The sequence below is a fragment of the Hibiscus syriacus genome, unplaced genomic scaffold (genome assembly GCF_006381635.1).
Source record: "Hibiscus syriacus cultivar Baekdansim isolate YM2019G1 unplaced genomic scaffold, ASM638163v2 tig00110339_pilon, whole genome shotgun sequence".
In the NCBI taxonomy this organism is placed as follows: domain Eukaryota; kingdom Viridiplantae; phylum Streptophyta; class Magnoliopsida; order Malvales; family Malvaceae; genus Hibiscus; species Hibiscus syriacus.
Window position 1 is genome coordinate 96,718 of NW_024062692.1, and position 5,765 is coordinate 102,482.

A 5,765-nucleotide genomic window follows, 5' to 3' on the forward strand; every position below is an offset into this window, starting at 1 on the left:
TTTTTAATTTTTTTTGGCTTTGGCGGCCTGTCATAGGAGGGAGACACGGTGAGGAGAGTGCTCTACAGATGACGTACGTACGAACAGGGTAAAAACATTTACCCCGAGGCACCCTTTTCAAATTTTTCGTGGTGACCGATGGAAAATACGAAGGCAATGGCAAACCTCGAAAAGGTGAGAAGTCATGGGCAAGGCTCTTGGATCAGATGCGTGGGCACGTATAGGAGTGACCGGCGCGTGGAAGCAGCGGGCTTGGCACATGGTGGCATATGGGTTTAGGTCAAAACCCTTGTCGTCCAAGGATCAGAACCGTTGGATCTAGGCATATACAACGATTGATATAAGGCAGTGGCTGAAAACTATAGCTAGAAACCCTAGGATTTTAGGTCTTGGGCTTGCTTGTTGGGTTATAATAGTTTGGGCCCGGTTTTGGGCCTATAACAAAAAACATGTAGTAATAATAAATGAATAATAATAGTAGTAATAATAAATGAATAATAATAGTAGTAATATTAAATAATAATAATAATAATATTAAATATTAATAATAATAACCCGAACAAAAAGATTATCTACATAATTGTTAGTTATAAATCTCCCGCAATGTAATTTTTCAGTTGCATGCAAAAATATTACAACTTTGTATAACTTTTAAGATTGAACATAATAACACACTAAGTTGAAACCGTATTAAATTAACCTTAAATTAAGATGTTCACTACAACAAAATGGGTTTATAGTGGCATTTTTATCGGTGTTTTTTTTAACAAAGCCGCTAAAAACTCGTACTTTGATTGCATTTCTATATAAACGCTGCTAAAGATTGTACTTTAGTGGCATTTCTATACAAAGGCCGCTAAAAACTCATACTTTAGTGGCGTTTTTAGACAAACGCCGCTTTAGACTCGTACATTAATGGTGTTTTTTAATAAATGTTGTAATTTCTAAGTACAATAGTGGTGTTTTTATATAAACGTCGCTAAAGACTCGTACTTTAGTGACGCTTTTAGACAAACGCCGCCATAGACTCGTAATGGCTTTTTTTGAATAAACGCATCAATTTCTCAGTACATTAGTGGCGTTGGCGTTTACAAACGCAGCAAGTTTACAGTTTCCAAGTCCCAAGCCCCTTTAACCCGAATACCCAAAGCCAGTTCTTGTAGTTCCAATTTTCTTTTTTTTTTTCAAATTAGGCGGATTTTGAGTTGGAACTTGAAATGTTCCTTCATCCACCGTATTCAAGTTTCCTGTATTTTTCTTTACAAGAGTGAAGTTCAAAACAAAAAATAATAAATATGCTATTTTCCATTTTCCAATCTTGTCGTAAGCTCAGCTGTGTTCCTTTCCTTTCATGGCTTCCTTTCGCAGGCTTCTTCCCCTTTGCTCTTCTCTCAAAGTATGTTCATATCTCGCTCTCTCTATTTTTTCTCTCATATTTTATAAAACTAATAGCAGCAATGATCTCACGTTTCATGTATCTTTCTTGCAGAGAACGAGATTTTCTTCTTCTGGAGTTCATATAGGTTTCCCCCTTTTAGTCTGTTTTTACTGTTTGGTTTTTTTTTTTAAAGAAATCTGTAAATTTGGACTTATATATTTTTGTTTTTGTAAATGTTTCAAATAGGCATGTTTCGATTACAATCTTATTTTTCTAACTTTTAAATTTATTATGTTCTCTTGGTACAAGTTGTGAGTTGTTGAATTATTTGCGATTTATATATATATTGTAAAAAAAAAGGATTTGGCGCAAATGTCCGTGGCTACAAGCAAACAGTATCCAAGTACGAGGAACGAATAAAGAGCGCAGAAGCAAAAACTTCGGAGGTTAATGATGACATTGACAGGATTCGGACGGAGTTTCATGCTGCCAAACGGAGTTTTCTCGAGATTCCAGAAGCACTCATGGCAATGTCGAAGATGAATCCTCAAGGTTCGATTATGTTCTGTTCCTTTATGTTTAATTTGAATCTGTTTTAGCAGATTTGCGGATCCTATATAGTCTGTAGTGTTCAAAATGTTATTCTGTTTGACGTTAATGTAGGTATATATGTGAATAGGGGTATTAGACTGGATCTTATTCAGGTATACGGATTTGATTATGATTTTACATTGGTACATTACTCTGCAAACTTGCAAAGTTTGATATATGATCTCGCAAAGGAACATATGGTGAATGAGGTTAGCATTTATGTGATATTATAATGCAGTTATGTAGTTGATCTTTTCTACTGTGGCTTATTGTTGGTGTTGACATATTGTTATCTATCGCATTCTTGCAGTTTAGGTATCCAGAGGTTTGTATGAGTTTTAAATATGAACCATCCTTTCCCATTAGAGGATTGTACTATGATAGGCAGCATGGATGTCTCTTGAAGTTGGATTTTTTTGGTTCCATAGAGCCAGAGGTGTGCTTCTATGGTCGTCGCCTGGTACTATTAATTATTTCTGGTGACCTGGTGTTCTGCTTATTGTGCAATGCTGGAAATAAGTTTGCCTTGATGATTAGTTTGGGTTATTTATTACCAAGCTATAGTGGTGTATGATTGGCAATAAAGGGAGAGAGAGAAAAATATTAGATAAAACCTGCCATGTTTGATATGGATGGTTTTGACACCTGGGAAGATGTGAGTTTAAAGTTCTTAAAACTTGTAACAACTCGTCATTTTTATTAATGATCACTAGCAATAGGTTGAGGCTTCTTATCAGTTTGTATCATGTGCATGTGTTGGGAAATTCTTGCATGACTATATGAAATATCATGCTTCTCATTTTGCAACTTCTAAGTTTTTAGTTCATTTTAGATTTTGCAAATTTGAGGCTAAGGTAGCATGTTCACTTGCATAGTAATTTTTGTTTAATGCTCATGCTTCGAATTGTATAGCATATAATTTTAATGATTAGTTTGTTTATACATGATTATATTGGGAAACCAATGAGCTGGAGATAATTTTACAAACCTTGTTATTTGACCGTAGGAATATGCTTCCTGTGCCCTTCATTATACTGTACCTGAAGAGGTTTGCTACTTTTCTTGCTGGGAAAAACCAGTCTGCATTTAGGTTTCTTGACATGATTTTCAAGAGGGCTAAGGAGAAGGATGGTCCTGTGGAAGAATTTCAATGGCTCGGGCTAATGCTTTTGGCATTTCCTTTAGGTGCACAGGCTGATTTATCAACATATATATCTGCTCCTGGCATTGTGCAACAAATATCTGCTCTGCATTTAGAATTGATGGCTCTTCAATCCGAAAAAATACGAAGACTTTCAAAATCAACTTCAAGTTATGATGCAGATGATACGACAAAATCAACCCCAGAGTCCACCATCTTAAGTGTTATTATTGTTTATTCTAGTTAACAATGTTGAACTACATTATATTTTACGTTAATGTAAACTTTGATTTATTATTATGGATTTCAAGTTTCTTGTTATGGATTTCAAGTTTGTTGTTATGGATGTCAAGTTTATTGGATAATGCTACGTGATAAATTTAGCTAACTAAAGAGTAGAAAACAACATTTCAAAAATTAGTTTTAATTCGCTGCATTTGTATAAAAAAAGGCCACTAAATACAGTCAATATTGGCGTTTTTGAAAAACGCCACTAAAGTTCTAGATTTTTTGTTGCGTTTATACAGAAAACGCTACTATATACGTAGTCAATAGCGGCGTTTTACATTCACAATATATGACATAACATTTAGCGACGTTTTTGGGACAAAACACCACAAAAGACAAGATAAATAGCGGCGTTTGGAAAAAATGCCACTAAATATCATTATCTTTAGCGGCGTTTGTGAACTACAAACGCCGTTATCTTTTGCGACGTTTTTTAGCGATACTTTTTGCGGTGTTTATTTTTACATCACAAAGGTTTTTAACGACGCTTAAAAACACCGCTATATGATTGAAAAAAGCCACTAAAAATATATTTTTACTGGTCACACAACAGAATTACCCGAATATTATGTGTAGTAGATGAATCCAACGACGATAGTAACAAATAACTAATGGATAGCTTATAAATGAGCTTGAGTTTGTGATGTTTTGCTTACGTTTAGATAATACACGTGACTGAATGGACCTTTTTTTTTTGAGATGTGATTGAATGGACTTGATTGAGAATCTTCGGGATATTGTTCATGATTTTGTTTAGATAAATTATGTGTTTATAAATATTAAATAAATACGCTTACAAACAAATAATTCAAACATGTTAACAAATTTTGTTTCAAGTTCCTCAAGTAGTTGATAGTGACATGGATCCGAATCATATCCCAATCATATACGATTTATTGACGAAAATCATAAAGGTTAGATGTTTTACTATTCGTATATTGAGATTTAAACAAATGTTTAGTGAAATAATATAATTATTCATTAAACAAGTGAATAAGTATAAGTTTTTAAATAAAAACTCGATAACACATCTAATTTCAACTTCAATTGTGTTGTACGATGATCCAGTCATCAAGTAGCCATAATACCTTGAAATGCTCACGAGTGTTCTAGAAAGATGAATTGTCTTCCGTAAGAAGTGACTAAATTTTCACACTTGTATAGGTGATTTCATCAAATTCATCTCAATATGAACCATCTGAATCTAAACTATGAAACCATTAAGAACAATAATAAGTTCATTTTAAAATCAATTCAGTAAATCAATTAAATCATTCTCCTAGAACCACACAATTTTGGAATATGGTTCGATTATGGGTAAATGTCAACCTCATAAGTATACAAAGTATGTCATAAAAATGGGTTATTGAGTACATTATGAGTGTTTTCATGGTTTAATTTAACTACATTACACTTAGTAAATTAGATCATGTATCCCCTATAAATCCTTCAATCAATAAGCCTAAGACATTCACCTCGATTAAATCAAGAATCATTTTTCTATTTGAACCTTCAAGGATCAACTAAGTTAATTTCAAATCTCAAACTATTTTTCTACAATATTTGAGATATTCCACTCGTTCAATCGTAAAAGAGAATGTTGTTCTCCTTAGAGGTCATGAGTTCGAACAGTTGCATCTGCATTATGTGTGTAAGTTATCAATAAATTAAAAAGGTTTTGAACAAAAAACTATTTTATAGTCACCACAAACTATTATTAACCTTAGTTTCTAATATTACATTATTCTCACCCAATCAATCATTTCAAATTGAGAGGAAAAATACTCATAGTTTCATTAATGGCATTAATATATATACCAAAAATCAATATATCATTCACATATAAACTAATGACGACACAATTAAAACCAAATGTTTTGATATAAACACTTATAAAAATCTTAACAGTGAAAATAATATTTTTAAATTAATAATATACTAAATAATAACTCAAATAAAAATAATAATATTTTGTTTGACACGAATAAAATGAGCTCCAATTCATATTATTTCCATAACAATCCACCCCACCCATATCTATTTGTCCTCAACAATCATCACCCTGCAATTTGCATGAATTGTTTCGGTTCATTGTGCTACCAAAATCTTTTTACGACCAAAGAAACGTGCTGTCTTGTTATGCATGCATGAACTCCATTCTTTTTTTTTTCGTGGCAATCAGATTGACCAAGACAATTTCAAAGTATCTTCACAAATATTAATGAATTTTGATAAGTTATTTCGATATTTTAGACTTTCGATATCCGACGATTGAAAAGATCTTTTTCGATAAGTTATTTTGGTATTTTAGATTCTCGAGACGGGGATTAGTTTTATAGTTGGATTAAAGAGTAAATTGCTGTAATG

General features: G+C 32.8%; 1 long non-coding RNA gene across 1 annotated transcript; it reads left to right on the top strand.

Moving 5' to 3' along the window:
* Positions 1–1,227: 1,227 nt before the first annotated feature.
* LOC120120461 lies at positions 1,228–1,523 on the top strand. Its single transcript, XR_005515904.1, has 2 exons — positions 1,228–1,396; positions 1,490–1,523. It is a non-coding gene; the product is annotated as an uncharacterized LOC120120461 (long non-coding RNA).
* Positions 1,524–5,765: the final 4,242 nt, after the last annotated feature.